The sequence below is a fragment of the Gigantopelta aegis genome, chromosome 10, assembly GCF_016097555.1.
Source record: "Gigantopelta aegis isolate Gae_Host chromosome 10, Gae_host_genome, whole genome shotgun sequence".
NCBI lineage: Eukaryota > Metazoa > Mollusca > Gastropoda > Neomphalida > Peltospiridae > Gigantopelta > Gigantopelta aegis.
The window spans coordinates 44,796,863-44,822,356 of NC_054708.1; the positions used below are offsets into that span (position 1 = coordinate 44,796,863).

General features: G+C 38.6%; 1 protein-coding gene across 1 annotated transcript in view; it reads left to right on the plus strand.

Annotated features, from left to right (window-relative positions):
* The first annotated feature begins 13,253 nt into the window (after positions 1–13,253).
* Positions 13,254–25,494, plus strand: part of LOC121384690 — a 215,488-nt gene continuing 203,247 nt past the window's right edge. The window contains exon 1 of the mRNA XM_041515180.1: positions 13,254–13,362. The gene's annotated coding sequence lies outside the window, so the exon portion shown is untranslated. The remainder of the gene's footprint in view (positions 13,363–25,494) is intronic.

Here is a 25,494-nt window from a genome sequence, read left to right on the forward strand (position 1 = left end):
GTGCAAAAATACAAATACAAATATCACAGATAGATACTGACTTTTACTCTAAACTTCAATTTGTGCTGTATTGGCCATTCTCAAAGAGAATGTTACACCCCTGCACCACGGTGAGGTTACAGCACGCGCAGGGGCTACATATGTTTGATTTTCATGTTTAAATTATAGAAGACGATTTAGCTAACATAAGAGATTTACCTCCTAGCCGTCTGTATGACAAGATGGAACGATGCACATGCAAGGCCATTACGGCATCTCTCAATCACACCCGAGACAAGCTTAAGCAAACACATTGTGGTCCGGCTTGTAAGGTTTTACGAGTTAATTAATTTTGACTGACATGAATAATGTGATTTTCAAAGAAACCCAACAAGAAAAGAATCTTCTACGTCGATTATTGATCGGTGCATATTCTAGCAGAAACCAATAAAAGTGTAAATCATCTGTGACGTCTATTCATGCGTTGAATCTCAATTCGTTTTGTTTTGTTTTGTTTTTAGTTTGGGGGTTTTTCGGGGGGGGGGGGGGGACGTGGTGGTGAACATTCCTTGCATCAGCCTACCTTGTTTTGTATTTCTATTGTACTTAACCATTCTTCTCTTATTTATTTTTTGGTATTATTTATACTACAAAACCAATATATGTTCCCTGCATTGCACTTTTAAAATTCTTTATTTTTGGTTTATATTGGCAATGGTACAGTTTAGAAAAATATATTTACAAAATACAAAGAAAAACAAAACAGTATACACACAGCACGTGTTATTTACAAAGAATAAATAAAATATATGTAACGCTACGATGTTTTAGGAAGATATAACATTTGTATTTAAACGTGGAATATTTCACAACATATGTCCTATTTACACTATATATTTGCATAGTTATATTAGATGTATTATATATAGGATACATTAAAAATCAGTTGAATAAATCAATCTGAATGAAAAAGAAAGAAAGAAGAAGAATATTTATTCACTTGCTTCCAACTTGTATTTTGCTGGTGTATGTGTGTTTGTATGTGTGTGTGGGAGAGAGAGTGTGGATGCGTGTGTGTGCGTCGTGTGTGTGTACGTGTGTGTGTGTGCGTGCGTGTATGTGTGTTTTGTGTGTGTACGTGTTTGTGTGGTGTGCATGTGTGTATGTATGTGTGTGTTTCGTAGGTGTGTGTCGTGTGTGTGTGTGTGTGTCGTGTGTGTTTGTGTGTTGTGTGGTTGTGTGTGTATGTCGTCTGTGTGTGTCGTGTGTGACTGAATATTGATAATTTCTGAAAATATGATTATCTTAAATTTGGAGATTAACCCGAATACTGGAACAAAATTCAGACTGATTAAAAGGATATTTATGACAATAGTTTGTGATTTGTGTTTTCAGTGTGTCGTTATTTACTACAATTGTGTTTGTGTATTGTGTGGTTGTGTGTGTATGCCGTGTGTGTGTGTGTGTGTGTGTGTGTGTGTGTGTGTGTGTGTGTGTGTCTGTGTGTGTGTCGTGTGTGTGTGTCGTGTGTGTGTGTGTCGTGTGTGTGTGTGTGTGTGTGTGTGTGTGTGTGTGTGTGTGTGTGTCGTGTGTGTGTGTATGTCGTCTGTGTGTGTCGTGTGTGACTGAATATTGATAATTTCTGCAAATATGATTATCTTAAATTTGGAGATTAACCCGAATACTGGAACAAAATTCAGACTGATTAAAAGGATACATTTTATGACAATAGTTTGTGATTTGTGTTTTCAGTGTGTCGTTATTTACTACAATTGTGTTTGTGTGTTGTGTGGTTATGTGTGTATGCCGTGTGTGTGTGTGTGTCGTGTGTGTGTCGTGTGTGTGTGTGTCGTGTGTGTATGTGTCGTGTGTGTGTGTCGTGTGTGTGTGTGTGTGTGTGTGTGTCGTGTGTGTGTGTGTGTGTGTGTGTGTGTGTCGTCTGTGTGTGTCGTGTGTGACTGAAAATTGATAATTTCTGCAAATATGATTATCTTAAATCTGGAGATTAACCGAATACTGGAACAAAATTCAGACTGATTAAAAAGATACATTTTATGACAATAGTTTGTGATTTGTGTTTTCAGTGTGTCGTTATTTACTACAATTGACGATGGACTGGCATTTGCTACGCACTCGTTCCATCGCATATTCAAGGGGAGTGTTCTGGGGGTACGCACCCACCCCTCCTGAAATTCGAAATGCCTCGAAAAATCCAGTGTTTAGCAAATCGAGACAATGCATATTTCTGTGGAAGGAAATGTTTTATTTAACGACGCATTCAACACATTTTATTTACGGTTACATGGCGTCGGACATATGGTTAAGGACCACACATATATTGAGGAAGGAAACCCGCTGTCGTCACTTCATGGGCTACTCTTTTCGATTAGCAGCAAGGGATCTTTTATAGGCACCATCCCACATACAGGGTAGTACATACCACGGTTTTTGATATACCAGTCGTGGTGTATATCTGTGGAAGATTATCATATGCATGCAGATAATTATATGTTAGTGTACTTTTGGTTACAATAGGTGCTCTTTGTAAATACTGTATTCCCTCACTGAATACAGGTGGTGCCTTTTCAGAGCTCATTAGTCCTCGTTTTCCTTTGGATGTTGAATTGTACAGAGGAAGCTAGATATAAAAATCAAACATTGTTTTGCTTAACGACATCACCACCCCTCTCTCTCTCTCTCTCTCTCTCTCTCTCTCTCTCTCTCTCTCTCTCTCTCTCTCTCTCTCTCTCTCTCTCTCCTCTCTCTCTCTCTCTCTCTCTCTCTCTCTCTCTCTCTCTCTCTCTCTCTCTCTCTCTCTCTCTCTCTCTCTCTCTCTCTCTCTCTCTCTCTCTCTCTCCTTACATTAAAATAAACTAGTATCTGACAGAACGCTGGGCAACTTCTAATGTAAAGTTGCTCTATTAAGCGTTGTTGGTTTCATGATTATAAATGCATACGTGAAATTTGTAGTGTCACCGTAGTACGTTCAGTATGTATATACAGTGAAACCTCACCTAACGACCACCCCGGTTGTACGACCACTCCGCTAAAAAGGACCAGTGTTTTGAAGACCGGAATATTTCCTTATATATATTAGGTTTTTTTTATAAATCCGGTATTAAAGGGACTTTCCTGAGTTTGCTGCAATTTTTAAGATGTTATCGACTAACAGAGATTTTTTAACGATTGTAATTACATATCAAATGTATTTTTCTGCATAAAATATTAGTGGCTGTATATTAAATGTGTTTCTGATCGTTCTAATATTTGTACTAGGTTAAATTTCATTTATTTCCTAAAATATAGTTTTTTCGTACGTAAAGACAAAATCCAGTTTGAGCTTCTGAAAAATATTAAGACGACCAGAAACACATTGAATATACAGACACTGATATTCTAAGCAAAAAAATATATTTAATATGTAAGTTTAATCGTAGAACTATTTTATTAGTCGGAAACATCTTACAAAGCAACAAGCTCAGGAATGTCCCTTTAAGACCACCCCGCTATTACGGATTATGACCAGTAACACAAGCGACAAACCATAAATAATGTGATAAAATATTATCTAGTTGTCCTCGCCAAGGTGTTAAAATTAATGAGTTAACAATACACGAACAATAGACTGACATGTATGTTTATGTAGCTGAAAAGACAAAGGTATTGTCATACTAGCAAACAATTGATCTACAAATTAGCACGTCATGGTTAATTTGTGGAATATGACTCAAAATTCACCCGTGTTTATTACCTTTGGGCAGTGGACACCGTATCACATCGGTAGGATGTTATTTATCCAGACAGTTGTTAATCTCTGTTTTTTAATATTTGAGAAAAATAACTCACCCATCCTTACACTTGATTATTCTTGCAGTTCAATGCAAAGGCCAATACACCGTCATCACCTATTTATTTTATCAGTTGAGAAATTGTTGACGACATTCGGGAAGGACGGTGGGACGTAAAATGCACAATTAATATTTACCAACAATCATCATTCTGAATATTCGTAATTCGGTATAAGAACCACCCCACTATTAAGACCGGTTTTAATAAGTCCCGCCGATGGTCGCTGTGGCGGAATTTCTGGTGTGTACTGTGTGTGACAAAATATAGCCAACATATATAGATATATAAAACAAGCGATCATGTAAATCCGTCACTTCATCTAAAACGATGAACAAATAATGAATGTGCAAGAGTTTCGCCTAAGAGATGACAAAGTATGCACAAGTTCAAAATATGGTCAGTGATGCATTGTAATTAGTAGATATAGCCTCCAGATGTCTACTATGAAGCTCGTTGCCCTCAGGGGTCCCTGGACATCATAAACCTAATGGAACAACGTTTGTGCCAGAATAAAATAGCATTGTTTAACATATCTACATACAACGAACATGCCCTAAGGTATCTTAGAAGTTGTGATATGTAGGCACCAAAAGCTGGAGCAGAAAGTACATTGCTCGACATAAAGGGAACATTGACTATTGAAAAGCTGAAGTTGAAGTCATATCTTTTGTCGCACAGCTTAGTTTGGAGACCTGTGTCGCTTTGAATTGTTATGCATAGATTGGGGTGTGAAACAGATCTAATACCTTCAGATGTTTCTTTTATTTCGAAACCTCGTGAGCAAATCAATGGAAGGTAATCTGTAACCTGCTGTTATTGAGCCACCTCATGGACTTGTCCTTGTCCCTCACTAAGCACTAAAACTAAGCATGAACCCCAGGGTTAGCATGTCGCATAGCGAATATTTGTACTCAGGGCAGTGTGTTTGAACCTTAAGTATGATAATCAAATTAAAACGAAATAATAAAAAAGTGATTGGTTGGCCGCTGTTGCTGCATTTATTATTCTGACAGCAAATAATAATTTTAAAATTAATTTAGTTGTGACGTATATAAGATGTTGGTAATATACGTGCTTTAAAATGCGAACATATTATTAACCTGATTGATCATAGGTCACATACTTTTCGTATGACTATGGGTATCGGCAATGAAATTCCAACAGACTAGGATTACAAGGAATGGAACTATTGTGGACTAGGATTACTAGGATATAAAATCCTGTGAACTAGCAGTATTAATATTCAAAGTCCTGCGGACTAGTATTTGGATTGAAAGCGTTGTGGACCAAGAGTACTAAAATTGAACATCATGTGGACTAGGAGTACTAGGATTCAACGTAATGTGGACTAGAAGTACTAGGATTGAACGGCATGTGGACTAGGAAAACTAGGATGCAACGTCATGTGGACTAGGAATACTAGGTTTTAATGTAATGTTGACCAGGAATACTAGGATTTAACGTCATGTGGACTAGGAATATTAGGATTCAACGTCATGTTGACCAGGAATACTAGGATTTAACGTCATGTGGACTAGTAATACTAGGATTCAACGTCATGTGGACTAGGAGAACTGGGATTCAACGTCATGTGGACTAGAAACACTAGAATTGAACGTCATGTCGACTAGAGGTACTAGGATTGAACGGCATGTCGACTGGGAACACTAGGATTCAACGTCATGTTGACCAGGAATACTGGGATTTAACGTCATGTGGACTAGGAGTACTAGGATTGAACGGCATGTGGACTAGAAGTACTAGGATTGAACGGCATGTGGACTAGGAATACTAGGATTGAACGGCATGTGGACTAGGAATACTAGGATTGAACGTCATGTGGACTAAGAGTACTAGGATTGAACGTCGCGTGGACTAGAAGTACTAGGATTGAACGTCATGTGGACTAGGAACACAAGGATTGAATGCCATGTAGACTAACAGCACTACGATTAAAAGTCATGTGGACTAGGAATACTAAGACGGAAATGTTAAAGGAGAGGACAATTAAGGCATTTGGCCTGGTATGCATATTCAATGATATATAATGCACATTATTGCTTAATATCGACACGTATAATCGTATAGTTAATTAATAAAACGGTTTAATGTGACGGCTATTATATATAACGAGCGCAGCCATTTTGTACCATCTCAGTGAGTACGCCCTCTGACGAGCTGGTGGTTACGTAATACTTAACGCGTCACGTCAGGAATGAGCCTAAGAATTAGAGAAACACAATCTACCTGGTTTTTGCGGGATGATAAATAGTCATACATTGCAATGTTCTGTAATAATACACATCCCAGTAAGCCAGCAATAAGTATATCCAGCACTATATATATTATTTTTCAATACAAAATAAAATACCATTGTCAAAGTGGCTACACAACAATTCGAAACAATTAACAATGTTTTGCCCACGCATTAACCTACGTACTAAAATGATACACGGAGTGTTTTCTTGGTTAATTGGTCTATGCTGTTAGTTGCTTCTACCTGTGATTCCTGATTGGCTGGTGTTTATTTGATTGGTAACCAGACGAGCCAATTAATTGACGCTGTCTAGACACAAAAATACATACCGGTATTGTGGAATATTACCTGTCGCCCCTAAAATTGTAATGGACATGGTTTATTACTGTAAATAGTTCTGTAAAACTATTGATTAAGTAGACTTTTCCATCTAAAACCACAGAACTGACCAATTACATAGTCCCAAAGAAAAGAAAATTATCACTTGGGTAGTGGGTTGTCGTTTTTGCTCCAACGTAGCATATCAAATAAGCCTAATAGTGCACATTAACTCTAAAATTACGCGTTTTTCATTTGCTAAAGTGTCTGTATGTGTTGGTGGTCCGGGTATGCATCTTTCCAACACATAAGGTTCTTGTTCGAGTTGACCCTACCTTTAACGGACTTTTTAGCAATACAGACTAGGATTCCAAGGAATGGAAATCTGATAGACAAATATTAAGAAAGTTACTCAGACTGTGAAACGTTTGTTTTGCTTAACGGTACCACTAGAACACATTGATCAAATAGTCATCGGCTATTGGATGTCAAACATTTGGTAATCCTGTCTTAAAGGATACCTGCTACATTTTTCCATTAACAGCAAGGGATCTTTCATATGGAAAAAAAAACTACGCAGAGAATGGGTCCACCGAGGGTTAGATCGTTAAAACGTAAACTGTTTTTAAACAATATGATAACCACTAGCATAAGCTTACATAGAAATTGACGTTTGTTGTTCGCTAAATGGTACGTTTCGTGGAGTTAAGCTTCTTCAAAACATACAAAACTATATATATATATATGTATGTGTGTGTGTGTGTGTGTGTGTGTGTGTGTGTGTGTGTGTGTGTGTCTGTGTGTGTGTCTATGTGTGTGTATCTTTCTATTATCTTATTTTCATTCTTAACACAATAATATCATTAGATATAGAAAATTGTCACGGATTTTGTGTATTTTGAGGTATCCTGTTGGTATGGTAATCACAATATATGGTATTCACAATATACTGGACTCAAAATAAAAATAGATTCTGGATAAGGGCACAACGTTGTCTTACGTCACTGCTGTGGCTATTTTTGGATGTCGTCGTGGATATTTAGTGACAATTGCGGTATTTACTCGGCCCGCGGTCTGGAGATTGGAAGATTGCAATTTGTTTGTGTAGATTGAAGACGCCACTTGACGTTATCTGTCAAAACAATGTGTCGTGGCGGAGAGCTCATTATGGGCCCATTCACTTCATGTCTAATGGATGAAGCACTTGACGCACGTGTTTCGGAAACGTCGAACGGTTAAATTACACTATACTTAGCGACACGACAAACACCACATACGATTGTAACAAGACTCTTCCCTCTGGGCGTGGTATTTAGTAGTAGTGCGACAAACAAGTAAAATGGTTTTCAAAATTAGACAGAAGACAATTATTTTAGGTAGTGTTTGAGGAACATAATATATTGAATGTTGTATTCTACAAAGAAAGCACCCTATATTTCAATGTTTGGATGTTGACAACTTTTAAGTAAATATAAAATAAATAAGAAGTCATAAATTTAAGTTTGTTTTATACTGTATTGATGATTACGATGGTGATGGTGATGATGATGATGATGATGGTGATGATGATGATTACAATGGTGGTGATGGTGGTGGTAATGATGATGATGATGATGGTGGTGGTTGTGGTGGAGGTGATGATGATGATGGTGGTGGTGGTGGTGGTGGTGATGATTGTGATGATGGTGGTTGTGGTGATGGCGATGTTGATAATGATGATGATGGTGGTGATGGTGATGGTGATTATAATGATGGTGATGATGATGAATATGATGATGATGATGTTGATGGTAATGGTGATGGTGATTATAATGATGGTGATGATGACGATGATGATGATGATGATGATGAATTTCAAACAGATTTTGAGCGGATATTAATTTCAGTTGATCTTCTCACAAACAGAATTTGAACCGTCATCGAGAAACATCGGGCCTAAAGATTGTTGAACCTGTGCCGCTCTCACACTAGAACAGCATTTCATTATTGTCCAGTTCGCAATTTGCAACAAAATGGTAAAAACGTAATCCGTATGAATGCTCAAAATATAGCATTTGATGAGACGGTGCTTCAGTCACTGATTACCCAAGACCATAATCTAACTGGCAACCTTTTGTATGCCGCACGAGACATCAGCACCCAGCAGATCATTATTGATCGCTTCCTTTTGGAAAGGGGAGACGTTGCAGTGAAGACATGACGTCGGTGAAAAATAAAAATACATCTCATTCTGCGTCACCCAGAAGTCACATATAATCAGACGATGCATTATATTTCGATTGATTTGTACATTTTTCGATGGCTGTCCTGTCACCGGTGTCACATCGTGGATCATGGTTAGAAAAATGTGTTTGTCAACATGAGCGATGGCATTGGAATTTGTTACGTCAGTGTCTGCGCAAGATAAACGTTTGTAAATATTGAAGAGTTTGGTTTGTTTGAGCATTACAGTTCATGGTGCGCCCTTCGCACTTATAGATCTTTCCACTTAAAAAGTGGTTACGTCTGGCAGACGAATGACTCGAGGGCACGACCTGGAGCCTATAATAAAATTGCGACATTACTTTCCATTTAAGTAACGCTTTTGCGAGATAATGTGAAGCGGAAATAAAAATGATATATGTTGTTCAAAACTATGAGAAATTCGGCGACCGATGCAGACCAACAGACTGATGCACATCGAAGATTTTTTTTTTTTTTTATGGGAGCATAGTCGAAATCGTCTGCGTTCCCACAGAAATTTTCTTTCATCGGGGCGGGACGTTGCCCAGTGGTACAGAGCTCGCTCGATGCGCGGTCGGTCTGGGATCGATCCCCGTCGATGGGCCCATTTGGGCTATTTTTCGCTCCAGCCTGTGCACTACGACTGGTATATCAAAGGCCGTGGTATGTGTTATCCTGTCTATGGGATGGTGTATATAAAAGATCCCTTGCTTCTAATCGAAAAGAGTAGCCCATGAAGTGGCGGCAGCGGGTTTCCTTCCTCAATATCTGTGTGGTTCTTAACCATATGCCCGACGCCAAGTAACCGTAAGTAATATGTGTTGAGAGCGTCGATAAATAAAACATGTCCTTCCTTCAATATCTGTGTCATCCTTAACCATATGTCCGGTGCCATATGACCGTAAATAAAATGTGTTGAGTGCGTCGTTAAATAAACCATTTCCTTCCTTCAATCACATTGGTTTATCAGTTGATATTGGATGTCTAAAATCAGGTTTCCATAAAATCGTTAAGGGACGCAGATGGACGCAGATTCGAAAACGTTCAACTTGTTCGAACCGTCACCGATCCGACACAGACCGTCTGTACTTTGTCTTTGGTCTGCGTCGGTCTGCGTCGGTCGGTGACGTATTATAGGTCTTAATGGTGTATTATACCAAATAAAATCCCATAGGCGACCATGTCAACGTTTGTGGGGTTGTTTTTTTAAAATGTGCAATATATAAACGAAACTATGACCCCAAAATATCAGTACTACAAACCTTACCTCAAAGTATTAAGTGAAGAAAATGGTACCTTCGGTATAACCAGATATGTTTACAACAACCATAGTTGCATACATGTTTTTGCCCACATGAAACTAATTTTGTTTATAACCAACCACACTCACATTTATCACCAATCACAGGACTTGTGGTGTTAACTTCTCTATCAAGCACCTCGAGCAGACTGGACTGGGATGCGATTAGTACATTGGTTTTTGTCGTATTTTATTTTCGCGAGGAATGGCTAACAATTTGACTTGTTTCTGCAATTGGTCGCATGGTCGATGACCCTCGATCGACTGTATACGCGGAAATCACACCACTAGAACGAATCAATCAATAAATGGATGTACAATCTGATGGTCTTCGTAGGGAACCTACTATAGTGATTTCAATAGCAGCAAGGGCGTTTTTATATGTATCTACAGGACAAGTGCAACAAACGATGCATTGTTATTTGTCAGGAGTAACCTGTGTGGTGGCAGCTGATTCCCCCCCCCCCCCTCTCTCTCTCTCTCTCTCTCTCTCTCTCTCTCTCTCTCTCTCTCTCTCTCTCTCTCTCTCTCTCTCTCTCTCTCTCTCTCTCTCTCAGTTTCAAAACTCAAAAAGACACACACACACACACACACAAAAACCCACGTTAATAAGCGTGGTTAAAATGTGCTTACGTGTCATTAAGCAAAATATTCTTCTCCATTCGACTATACACCTGCAAGCGTTACGCCGGCCGGTGTAGTGTGGGAGAAACCAGCGCCGGTGATTTATCGTAGTGGGCCTGGTTGCTGGTGTCAATAACTGCTACAGTTCGACTGGTTTGTGGATTATATGTCGTTTTCATTACCAGTCTCAGCATTAACCCCGGGCGAAATCTGCGATCAAATGAATCAAGAATGGATTGGTCCACACAGATGACATGTGCGTTCGCGAGGAGTCGGAGGACAATTACGGTTCACACCCCGAGTCTAGTCTCCATTAGCTTAGTCGTTTTTTTTATGGCTATGGAGTAGCCTCTCGGCCATTCCACAATTATACATTTAGATGGCATCGTTTGATAAATGCCTGTTGTTAGTAAAAATCCACGTACAGTTGACGGACATCACGGATGGTAATAATTCAGTATTAAAAACCCCACCTGCTCCGGTAAATCATTGAAAATATGTCCATTATCTTCCAGTAATGGACACGTTGTCCAGAAGTAACGGCTACAAAAAAAAGTAATTCGCATTGAAAAAAGAAAGAAAAAAAAAAAAAAAGTTTCCTCCAAACTGTTGTTATTGACATAAGGCTGGTAGGTACAGGGTTCGCAGCCCAGCTCCCACCCAGAGCGAGTTTTAGCGACTCAGTAGGTAGGTGTATGGCCACTACATCCTCTTCTTCCTCACTAACAACTAACAACTAACCCATTGTACTGGACAGATAGCCCAGATAGCTGAGATGTGTGCCCAGGACAGCGTGCTTGAACCTTAATTGGATATAAAGACGAAAATGAGTTAACAAGGCTTTTATTGGGTAAAACTGTTGCCATCAGATCTGCTGAATAGTAATCTAAAGAAGCCAGAAGCTTACGATACGAATACCGTTTCCACACGACGTTGAAAAAGGAAAAGTTATCCGTGTAATTTGAAAAAAAGCTGGGGGTTTTCCCCACAGAGACTCTAAAGTGTATAAATTATGGAGGTGAAGGGGGATTGGGATTTTTTTTAAAGGGACAGACCTTAGTTTTTAAACACTAAGGCATATTTTTAACCTAAACCCTATTTTCAATCCGCAAAAAATGGACACTAAGTTTGGTTAATTTACAAACCTGTAACAAATTTGGATACGTCAGAGTGAAACAAGAGTCAGTGACGTTGAAATACCCTTAAAAATAGACTAAAAAACGCAACTCCATAAGCATTACATCTTAGACGCACGTGCGTTTTTAAAAAATATGAAAAATGCATTTTGTGGTATTAGAAACACCAGGATGACCAGAAACACTTCGATGGTACAGACATTGATAAACTATACAATAAAATATAAGTAATGTTTGATTTCAGTGATCATAAACGGTTCTAACAGTTGAAAATATGCCTTAGTGTTTAAAAACTAGGGTCTGTCCCTTTAATATACAGAAACATCTTAATACAGAGTTTGGCGTGTTGGCCATTTTCACTGAACCCGCTGGTAATTTACTTCTTTCTTTTACTTATAGCCCTTCTGTTGTCGCCTTCTAGTTTGACATTCAGTTTTATTATTGCTTAAATATGTGGAACTACGAGACATTTGTTTGTTGTGTTTATTTAATGTGGGGCGAGACGTAGCCCAGTGGTAAAGCGTTCACTTGATGCGCGGTCGGTCTAGGATCGATCCCCATCGCTGGGCCCTTTGGTCTATTTCTCGTTCCAGCCAGTGCTCCATAACTGGTGTAACAAATGCCGTGGTATGTACTATCCTGTCTGTGGGATGGTGCATATAAAAGATCCTTTGCTACTAATCAAAACGAGTAGCCCATGAAGTGGCGACAGCGAGTTTCCTCTCTCAATATCTGTGTGGTCCTTAACCATATGTCTGACGCCATATAACCGTAAATAAAATGTGTTGAGTGCGTCGTTAAATAAAGCATTTCCTTCCTTATTTAATGTTTTCAATACTTTCCTTGGTATATTTGTTCCCCGTTAGGGGACGGGATTTAGCTCAGTCGCTTGAGGTGCTTGCGTCGCAGGATCGAACCACCTTGGTGGATTCTTTCAATTGATTTTTTTTTCTCTCGTTCCAACCAGTGCACCACAACTGGTTAAATGCCATGGTATGTGCTTTCTTGTCTGTGGAAAAGTGCATATAAAAGATCCATTGCTCCACTGATACACATTAGAGTAGCAGACGTCCTCTTATAACTATATGTCAAAATTACCAAATATTTGACATTCAGTAGCCGATGATTAATTAATCAATGTGCTCTAGTGGTGTCGTTAAACAAAACAGTTTAATTTTTAAACAAATTTCAATTCCTGTCCCTCTGGTTCCACCCATGTTCTGATTAATCAATGTGCTCTAGTGGTTTCGTTAAACAAAACAAACTGTTCCATCCATGTTCTATGTAATATCGTGCGACTGACTTGTTGTGCCGAGCTATCTGCTACCAAAGACAACTACGTTGCAATGATCATAATGCCTAGAATGAACTTCATCCGGGTTCACGCGCGATACCAGCTGTGTTTTAATTTCCTATCTATCTAGCGTTTGTGTTTGGAAACATCACACATAACGCTTGTAGCGAATGATCGAAATATAATTCTTGCCAGACATCACCGATCGATAATTTCCTTTCACAAAAACGTTTCAAGGGTGGTTAGATTCTTTAAATGTTCGTTTATTTTGTTTTTCGACATACATGCTAGGAATTACTACAATGGTTGAGTGGTTGGTATGGTATATTTATCGTGATCTACGGAAGTATGTGAATTGCAAGGGAAAATTATCTATTAAAAGGTGAGTACAACTATTGTTGGTTTTTTGTTACTATTCCACTTTGCGTTTTACCTTTTGAAATGAAAGTCCCGTATTCAATAACGACATACTGGCGCTGTAACAGCAACACCGACCATGACAACATAAAAAGGACCTTGAAACATAGCCGGATTTAAGATTGGAAAATATTGGGTATTTTACTTTTTATGCACGTTTACAAAATGAATCCAGGGCGGGACGTAGTGGTAAAGCACTCGCTTGATGCGCGGTCAGTCTAGGATCGATCCTCGTCGGTGGGCCCATTGAGCTATTTCTCGTTTCAACTAGTGCACCACGACTGGTATATCAAAGGCCATGGTATGTGCTATCCTGTCTGTGGGAAAGTGCATATAAAAGATATCTTGCTACATTAGGAATTTTTTTTAGCGAGTTTCCTCTCTGTGACTGTCAAAATTATCATATGTTTGACATCCTATAGCCGATGATTGATTAATCAATGTGCTCTAGTGGTGTCGTTAAACAAAATCAATCTATGGGTCTAATTCACTAAATTCTTACAAGGACGATGTTATGTTGTTTATCAGAGCTTAAGGTAGCACTAAACCAAATAACTTCCGGCTGGGTCAAAGTTCGAGATACACCACAAGTCTTCTGATTGGTGATACATATGAGTGTGTTGGTTGTAAAAAAAAAAAAAAAGTTTCATCAGGGTAAACATTGTATGCAATTTTATTAACTTGTCTACTTTTGATAGAGAAGTTAACACCACAAGTCCTCTATTTTGTGATACATAGGCAAAATATTGTATGCCATTTTATTTCATCTAGTACCACTGTGTCAAGTAGCCTTGTGCTTGAAACATGCATGGGGTACCTGTAAAAAAAAGTACTAAAAATGTTGTGCGGAACTAAGGTAGTCATAGACGCTACCCATTACCTCTTAAATGAGCAGCTTGACCCCTAATTGTTTTCTGATTCACTTTAAGGTGAGGGTTGGTAGTAATTATATCCGTGGTGTTTTTGTCGATTGATACGCTGCAGGTAGGAATTTTAGTCACATATGTTACTATTGTCGTCTATGCGATTTGATTTGGTAGTATACACCCTTAAGCAGACTTTATGAATTGGGCCTCAAATGGGTTTTTTTATGGATTTGTGCACAAAACTATTTCCAAGCACAACTCTAAGCCACACCATTTTAAATAACAAAACATCGCACTACATGTAGCTACACTTGCTGAGGACTCCAGATATCAAGTGAATATGTTTTATTTAACGACGCACTCAACACATTTTATTTACGATTATATGGCGTCGGATATATGGTTAAGGACCACACAGATATTGAGGATAGAAACCCGCTGTCGCCACTTCATGGGCTACTATTTTTGATTAGCACATACCACGGCCTTTGATGCACCAGTCGTGGTGCACTGGCTGGATCGAGAAATAGCCCAATGGGCCCATTGACGGGGATCGATCTCAAACCAACCGCGCATCAAGCGAGCGCTTAACCACTGGGTTAATTCTCGCCCCATTTGGGTTAGGAAGACATTCAAATGAGACTCTGAACCTTTACAACTAAACGAGGCGCCATTTGGCTTTGATAATAAAACAAACCGTGCAGTTCGTGACAAACCGCTAACATTATTGATCATTATCTAGTTTTTTACCACTTTAGCATGAAACGTTAGATGTTACTCGTTCTAGCGCTTCACATATATGGCCATTAACGGGGAAATCTGAGAATACATAACCATTTTTTGTTTATCTCCTAAAGCCAAGTTGTGGTGCTAATGTCAGTGTGTGCGCGTGGACGTGGACGCCAACATCTGAGGCATAGATATCTTCAATCACAATTATTCATAACAGATAAAAATAAAAGTGATCAATAATTATGTGATATAAGTGTAGATATTTTAGGATTTTCATCAACTAATACGGACATAGTTTGGTCAACTAAAACAACTGATTACACGATATTGTGTGATTTTCGTCAACCATCTGTATCTGATTCCACGGATTTTGTGTGATTTTCATCAACGAACTACAACTGATTACACGGTTATTGTGTGATTTCCATCAACCATCTATAACTGATTGCACGGATATTTTGTGATTTTTATCAACCATCTATAACTGATTACATGAATATTGTGTTATTTTCATCAACCAACTATAACTGATTGCACGGACATTTTGTGATTTTCATCAACTATCTATAACTGATTACATGGAAATTTTGTGATTTTCATCAATCATCTATAACTGATTGCACGGATATTGTGTGATTTGCATCAACCATCTATATCTGATTGCACAGATACTGTTTGATTTTTATCAACTAACTGCAACTGATTATCCGCATATTGTGAGATTTTTATCAACTATAACTGATTACATGAATAATGTGTGATTTTCATCAACCAACTATAACTGATTACATGGATTTTGTGAAATGTTCATCAGTGTTAACTGTTTACACGGATGTTGTGTGATTTTCATCAACTAACTGTAACTTATTACACACATTTTGTGAAATTTTCGTCAACTTTTAACTACAACTCATTACACGCATATTGTGAGATTTTGTGAACTACAACTGATTACACACATTTTTGTGAGTTTTTCATCAACTATTACTGATTTAATGCTTATTATGTTACATGGATATTATATGATTTTCACGACTATAACTGATTATATATATATATATATATATATATATATATATATATATATAGTGATTTTTATCAACTAACTACTATATATTATACACGGATAGTGTGTGATTTTTATCAACTAACTATAACTGATTGCACGGGTATACTGTGATTTTCATCAGCTAACTGCAAGGATATTTTGCAAATTGCATCAACTACATCAAATTTCATCAAATATTACAGATATTATGTGAATTTTATCAACTACTATAACTGATGTTACCAATATGAACAACAAAACGTTATCCGCTACCAAGACCATATATGTGCACAATGCAGAGTCCAATGGGCATTTGGCAAAATAATAGTTGATTCTACGAGTCTCCATCTAGTGTCTCGTCTATGGGAGGACAGTCACTTCCAAAGAGATCATTTACTGGACAAAACATCCTTTTAGCACTGTCACAAAGAGGACTGCCACTCACAGACCTGTTTGCTAAATCAGGACTGAGCTTGTTAGTATAAATATAGCTGTGGTGACATGCAGTCATGAATCACCGTTAAAACAGTGATGATTTCAAGTGTTCGCGAAAGTTGAGTATATCCTGCACCACAGGTGGCACTCGTCATGACTACTGCCACTACAGCTGAAACGATGGAAAATAAATGTGCAAGGGTTTCATTAAAGAGATGAAAAGGTAAAGGAAAGGAAAGGAAATGTTTTATTTAACGACGCACTCAACACATTTTATTTACGGTTATATGGCGTCGGGCTAGATGAAAATATGGAATATCATCAGCCATTATTTTGGTCAGTGATGCATCGTAGTAGATATAGCCTCTTAATGTCTACTATAAACCTTTGTGAATGCCTTCATGAGTCCCCGAAATTATATGGCGTTGTTAGAAGAAGGTATACTGCTCAAAATAAATGGGAAATTGACTATTGGAAAGTTGAAGTCATCCCTTTTGTCATACAGCTTAGTTTGGATACAAATGTCATTTGAATCTCTAGATCGAGGTGTAAAACTGATTTCATAGCCCAAGATGTTTGTTTTTTTTGTTTTTGTTTTTTAACTCAGTAAATATATCAGTGGAAGGTAATTTGTAATCCTGCTATTATTGATGATGATCAAGATGAATGAATGTTTAACGACACCCCAGCACGGAAAATACATCGGCTATTGGGTGTCAAACTATGGTAATGCAAACAAATAAGGTGATGATCAACATCAATATAAAAATTCAAGATTTAAATAAAAACAGTGTAAAGAACTGTGCAAAAATATAAAAATCACAGATAGATACTGACTTTTACTCAAAATTTCAAATTGTGCTGTATTGGCCATTCTCAAAGAGAATGTTACACCCCTGCACCACGGTGAGGTTACAGCACGCGCAGGGGGCTATTATTGAATGATATAAGCGGAAAATCAAGTTAAACGTTTCAGCAAGATTCCTTTGTTTTGATGAAAACTAGATTCGTCGGAAATTCTTATTCATATGCATAGAGAAACAAATCGGCGAGTAGTGGATCACAGTTTGGTGCCCATGGGAACTCCTATTTCCTGTCTATATGTCCTATCACCAAATATAATATATATATATATATGTTGTCATTGAGGAAGTCCAGCCTATCACACGTGCCTGTCTCAGTATACTTTACTGGCCTCGGTGGCGTCGTGGTTAGGCCATCGGTCAACAGACTGGTAGGTACTGGGTTTGGATCCCAGTCGAGGCATGGGATTTTTAATCCAGATACCGACTCCAAACCCTGAGTGAGTGCTCCGCAAGGCTCAATGGGTAGGTGTAAACCACTTGCACCAACCAGTGATCCATAACTGGTTCAACAAAGGCCATGGTTTGTGCTATCCTGTCTGTGGGAAGCGCAAATAAAAGATCCCTTGCTGCTAATCGGAAAGAGTGGCCCATGAAGTGGCGACAGCGGGTTTCCTCTCAAAAGCTGTGTGGTCCTTAACCATATGTCTGACGCCATATAACCGTAAATAAAATGTGTTGAGTGCGTCGTTAAATAAAACATTTCTTTCTTTCTTTCTTTCAGTATACTTTAGTCCGGATTCACTCTCGGTCTTCACGAATTGTCACAATCCATGGAAGATAATTATGTGTTTATATCTTCGTTCACCATTATTCGTAACAAAGTCCACGTTGATTAAGGAATGGAATTTGTCCTTACGTGTGTCGTGGGGGATTGTTTTGTATAATGTTGATATAACGTGAATTGCATCAACTAACTCTCCAAGGATGCAGTAATGAAAATCGCCATCTAACGAGTACTAGTTAATGCTTTTTGTGTAATATATTTTGCCATTCAGACCCTGTCTAATAGTCCTGCCAACATATTGCAACAGTGCTAATATAATTTTATGACTCCTAAATGCTGTAAGCTAAATCAGTATAAAAGCTATGAAACTTAAAAAAAAGAAAAAAGATGAGTTATGTTGACCCTACATACGAGCAGAGTCAATATTAATTACCGGCCTGGGTGGTGTCGTGCTTAAGCCATTGGATACAAGGCTTGTAGGTACTGGGTTCGCAGCCGGTACTAGCTCCCACCCAGAGCGACTTTTAACTGGGTAGGTTTTAGACCACTACACCCTCTTCTCTCTCACTAGCCACTAGCAACTAAAAACTAACCCACTTTCCTATACAGATAGCCCAGATAGCTGAGGTGTGTTTTCAGGACAGCGTGCTTGAACCTTAATTGGATATATGCACGGAAATAAGTTTAACTCAAATGAAAATATTCATTTTAAATGCGGACTTCATTATTACCGTATATCTCTTAAAAACTGTACCTCACACCATCACGGCCCACCCACAACCAGCTCCGAACGTTTTTCGTTTATGTTAGGATGTCGTAGGGAGAATCTATCCCACGTTCGAAAAAGCATGACACTTGGCACAGGTGTTCTATGGCATAGTGAGGTCAATATAGAAATGGGACGCCAAACATAAGTTAATAACTCATCCCTAGTGACTATCAGCAATCATTAAGATGAATATAATGGATTTTAAAGGTGTATACTACCAAATCAAACCTCATAGACGACAATAGTAGCATGCGTGGCTAAAACTCCTACCTGCAGCGTATCAATCGACATAAACACCACGGATATAAATACTACCACCCCTCACCCTTAAAGTGAATCAGAAAACAATTTGGGGTCAAGCTGCTCATTTCAGAGATAACGGATAGCGTCTATGACTAAACTAGTTTCGCACAGATGAAACTTTTTTTTTTTTTTTACATCCAACACACTCACATTTATCACCAATCATAGGTCTTGTGGTGTTAACTTCTCTATCGAAAGTTCGGTGCACCTCGAACTTTAACCCAGCCGGAAGTTATTTGGTTTAGTACTACCTTAAGACATATAACACCATAGTTTTAAAGCCTACATCCATATTTTAAAGTGATGTGCAGCTGCTAATGCACGTAACAAAATAGGTCACATGTCCTCATGTCCGCCATATTGATTTTAAAATGGACGCCATATGTAAACAAATTTAATGAATATCTCTAAATCTAAGTCAGACAGAACTGTGTTCCAAAGGTTATACCCATATTTTAGTTGGAAGTGCTTGGACCTGTCCAGGGCGCTAACACAATGCCACAATTTTTAGCTACGCGTTTTTCGTTTATTTCCTCCATTCAGTAAAGTTATCTGGTAGCTATATATATATATATATATATATATATATATATATATAGAATAGATTTTTAATGACACCCCAGCACGAAAAATACATCGGCTACTGGGTATCATCCTATGGTAAATTATAAAAAAAAGAAAAAATGCTAAGAAAGGCTTAATGACAATGTGTGAAATATGGAATAATTTTTTTTTTAAACCAATAGAATAGAATAGATAGAATAGATGTTTAACGACACCCCAGCAAGAAAAATACATGGGCTACTGGGTGTCAAACTATGGTAAAAAAAAAAATTTAAATGCCAAGAAAGGCTGAATTACAGTGTGTGAAATAACTATTGTGATATTCTGACTTTATTTATTTTTAATGTATGTACAGGGCTGATGTTTCTGACCATCGTGATTCTTAGTCTTTGATGACATCAGAAGTTCAGGGCCCCGTTTTACTAAGTGATGTTAGCGTTAAGATCACCTTAAGGACATAAGGTAGCTATGCTATGCACTTAAGGTGATCTTAGCGCTAATATCGCTTTGTGAAGCAGGTCCCAGTTGCATTTAATAAATGTCGGTGGAAAAACAATATCTTGCATTTTTTTTTTTTTTTTTTTTTTTTTTTTTTTTTTTTTTTTTAATTAACAAAGCCCTCATTTCATATTGATTTTTTTGTTTCTCTCCATGTTTGTTGCTCGTCACGCAAATCGGTACAGTAAGTTCAAATCACCCCAATGTACACATATAGTATCACGGGTTTCCAGGGATCGTCTGTGTTCATTGCTGATTTATTGTCCCCAGTCAGATATGTCGTGCTGTGGGTGGTTTACGGTGGACGATGTTTGCATACAATTGGAGAGATGGTGATTAAGCCGCGCGTTGGACAAAAATAACGTTAACACTGTAATGGGGAAAGTGAAAGCAGACTCTGATATCCATCGGGGCACATAGAAGCAAACACGTCCATCCACTTACAAAACAATAATCAAAACAAAAACAGAGATTTGTTTTAAAAGCGTCGACCATTGTCGTTTGAGGAACATGAGCAGCATTGACATTTACAGCGACAGGGTAACGTTTTTGAAGAGCTCATATGTTTACTTAATGTCAGACATTCAAGAAAATTGTTGCAGAATTACTTAATGTCTGACTTTCAAGAACGTTGTTGTAGAATTACCTAATGTCTGACGTTCAAGAAAGTTGTTGTAGATTTACCTAACGTCTGACATTCAAGAACGTTGTTGTTGATTTACCTAATGTCTGACATTCAAGAGCGTTGTTGTAGATTTACCTAATGTTTGACTTTCAAGAGCGTTGTTGTAAATTTACCTAATGTTTCACTTTCAAGAGCGTTGTTGTAGATTTACCTAATGTCTAACATTCTAGAACGTTGTTGTAGATTTACCTAATGTCTGACATTCAAGAAAGTCATTGTCGAATTACCTTTTTAACGTTAAAGAAAATTGTAGAATTACCTAATATCAGAATTTCACTCTTTTTTTTAGAGAATTACCTAAAGTCTGACTTTTAAGAAAGTTGTTTTAGAATTTAAAATACAAAATACCATATAACGTTAAATGTTTACTTTGTTACGATCTATTAGTCATCGGTTATTGGATGTCAGGAACACAAAACAAATAATCATTTGCAATGACAGTTAAAATACTACAAGGGGGATATTGCAGCTTTAATGTTCGTAAAATAAGTTTCAGAGTACATTTGTCTGTTCCATTTCGGTCCTTTTCGGTCCCTTTTCGGTACATGTTGGTGTTTCGTCAGACCCAATAATCCGGGCGAGATTACATGACTTTAAATATGCATGTTCTCCTTTAGCTAATACTAATACTGGTTACCATATGCCAATGGTTGAAAATGAACAAAGTTTTACGCTTTATCTCCTCCTATTGCAATGGTACTGGCTTTCAATTCATAGCAGTAGTCAAAACATCCTTTCGACTCTGTCCTGTGCAGATACATGGTGTGGAATGTATTAACGGTTCTGTCGTTTATATTATATAGGCCTACGTCTAACAGGTAGAGGGCCTAGTAAGTTCGCAAATTCGCAAAATGTTTTAAACAAAATTTCCATTTTAAATACTTGTGTGCTTGCCATACAACTCAGCTCAATTGTGGTTTCGGGTACGTACCATACATAAAACTTCATTTAGTTCACCAAGATAAACCTCGCATGCAAGCACAAACAGCGAGGTTTATCCTGTTTAGGCATTTCGCCATTAGCAGCTTCTGGACAACGGTTCCGAGGAATTTTGCTCGGAACGAAATTGCGGTCAAAATAACGATTACCATCACATTTCCACACCCTAATCGTATACTTGATCTATTTCGAGCTCACTGAGACCAAGAAATACTTACTTTGAAACAATCTTCACTTTAAATTAAAGGAAAAAAGTCCGACTTTACCGAACGGATTCTAGCAGACACTTTCTAGCAGACAATTACGCTGGCAGACAATTTCAGCTGACACGCATGGCGACGTTCTAAACACCGGACTCATAAGCCTTTCGAAGACCTTTTAATATATACTACTCAAAAGAATTTAAGGGTCAAAAATTTATAACCAAATAAGTTTCAGAGTGTATTAGATTGATGATGTAAACTACACCAAATTTTTTATTTATTGTTCCATATTTACAAAAAAACACAAATAAACGTCACTGTATACAAGAAAGTCACATGACATGCTGTCAAAGTTGAAGGTTGTCAAACATGGATTTTACACATTAGCACATTCGTTTAATAGTGTGTGAATCCACCCCTGGCGCGAATACACTCGACACATCGTTGCCTCATGCTGTTGATCAGACGTCTGAAGAACTCTTGGGGAATGGCCTGCCACTCTGCCATAAGAAGTTGACCCAGATCATGAAGGTTGGCCGGAGGGGCATGGTTATCCCGAACTCTCCTGCCTAATTTGTCCCAGGCCAGCTCTATTGGGGCCAAGTCAGGAGAATATGCTGGCCAATCCATCCTGGCGATACCTTGTTGTCTGAGAAAGTCCGTTACCACCCTGGCACGGTGGGGTCTGGCATTGTCATCCTGCAGAACTGCCCCGCCGCCAATCTGCTGAAGGCCTGGGAGAACCAACAGCCGGATAATCTCATTCAGATAGCGGATTCCATTCAGATTGCCAACCACCACATAGAGGGGGGGTCCTGTGGTGGATAGAGATGCCGCCCCACACCATGACGCTGCCACCACCGAACCGGTGACGTTGTCTAACGTTAACGTCAGCGAAGCGCTCCCCAGGATGTCTGTAGACACGAACCCGACCGTCGTTGAACTGGAGACTAAACCTGGACTCAACAGTGAACATCACTCGACCCCACTGAACACGTTGCCACCGCAGATGAAGCGTGCACCAGTGACGTCTGGCCGTTCTGTGACGTGGTAGGAGTGGTGGTCGAACAGCCTGGCGACGGCTGCGTAGATTATTGGTTCTCAGACGATTGCGTATGGTTTGATCAGACACTCGAGTTCCAGTCGCAGTCCGCAGATTGTCACGTAATCGGCGTGCAGTGGTTGTGCGTTGACGTAGAGCCATATTGGTGATGTAGCGGTCCTCTCTATTTGTAGTGCTTCGGGGTCTTCCCGAACGTGGACGATTTCGAACAGAATTCGTTGCTTGGTACCGTTGCCACAGTCGGCCAACGACACTCTGACTGACACCAAGTCTCAGAGCAACATTTCTTTGCGTATTGCCATCCTGAAGCCAAGCAATAGCCCTTCCTCGATCTTCGATAGTCAGTTGAAGTCGTACCATTGTCGAATTTGGAGTGTGCACCGTACACGAACGCAAGCTCCAATTATACGGAAATTCAGCATTGGGAACATGGAATACACGTGCAAAGCGTGCAAATGAAGCGCTTTGTGAAAAAGCAAGTTATGGGCACTTAGCAGACCTTTCGCTTTCGCCCTAATTTACGTGCAAATGTAAATGCATGTTTTCGCCATTAGAACTAGTCGACAGTGTCAATGACAGTGGATTTTAATTCATTTATGGGTTGCTTAGACCCACTTTCGTCAAAATGGAACAATACCATGCGTGACATTATGGTCTAGCTAATATAATTGACATTCAGAAAATAATGTCGAAAATTGCGTCTGACCCTTAAATTCTTTTGAGTAGTACATAAAAATGAGTCTTGGTTGTTATTTTGATTTTGTGTGGGTTTTTAATATGAACATACTCTTTTAAACTCTGAAATTCTTAAGTTATAGTGAATACTAATAATTAGCATATCGGTATGTTTGAAAGGCGTAGACAAGATAAACCTCGCTGTTTGTGCTTACACGCGAGGTTTATCTTGGTGAACTAAATTTCATTCAGCAGACTTATCAAATAATTATGTATGAAAACCATGGTGTCTATATGTTATGACGTCGCTTCCCAAAATGACGTCATTACATGTGTGTTTCAATGATTTTATTAACTCGGTTATGTTCAACCATGTGGATAATAATGTGGTATCTGGTGACCTTTGAGTGAAATGTCACGGTTAAATATTTGGTATATCATATGCCGTGGTATGTTCTACCCTGCGGGAGTACCTGTTGTAAAGCGCGTATATACTAACAAAGAGAAAAGTGGTAGGCCTAGTCTATGTGGTGACATCGGGTTTCTTTTTCGTTCGTCCTCTACACCATGTATTACTGTGGTGTCACCGACTGGCGACCTTGTCAGTGAACAGTCATGGTGTATTTTATCCTATGTGTTAAAAATGCCTACAAAAAGACCCATGCTGCTGGGTGTGGCAGTCTATGTGGCGGTTTCGAGTTTCTCTTTCTTTCATTCTGTTACAGGCAGTTTAGCAGGCGGGTGTGTGTGTGTGTGTGTGTGTGGTGACTGGCAAGCAAAATTTATTGGGTCGTGGGTCATAAGAATCATGTTCCTCCGGAAAATGTATTAAAAGAAAATGTTTTTGAGCAAGGAGAGGTGTTTTCCCTACCACCCCCCCCCCCCCCCCCAAAAAAACACAAAAAAAAACAAATAATAATAATAATAAAAAAAAATAAAAAAAAAAAAATTTAAAAATTAATAATAAAATTAAAAAAAACATATAAAAGATCCTCTACCGTTGCACAAGCTCCTGCAAGATAATGTGTCTGGTGACCTCGTGCTTGAATAATTGGTGATGACGTACTCTAGTGCAGCAGACTGTCAGACGTAAAGCGACTCACAAAGATCGTAGCGGCCAGACAGGCCCTGTTCCGAGTCGCTCAGGTCGGCAGCTGTGTTTTTATTCCCTCACCATCCACTATTCGTATTCGCAAACATCACGACTCACACTACCAACAGCTGCTGGTCGAAACACAACTCATGACAGGTATCACCAGTCGATAAATATCCTTTCACAAAATCATTTCGCGAATGATTTAGTAATTTACTATCTTTAAATGTTCGTCTTCTTTTTTTTTTTCTTTCTTTTTTCTTTCTTTCTTTTTTTTTTCGACACATGAATATTGCACGACTGGTTCGATGTTTGCTTTAGTAATTTGCACATTTGTAAGAACAGAATGTTCAAGATGCAAAATTAGGCGGTCATTATTTAGTGCTATTTTCTTCAGTATCTATTTTATCCCAGTTCTCTGAAATGCGGAAGTAAATCGGCAGGAAGTTAGAACATCGATTGTACCAAGTCATAATAGTATAGTAAGGTTATATACATGGGTGGTAGTGGAGGGAGAGTAGCCCGAAAGGACGTAGCATTTGTGATTCTTTCTATGTCCGAATATTGTTACATACCCTATATATGTAGCTGGTATTCAAAACTTGTGTCACCATGTTTCAACCGTTTCTCAACC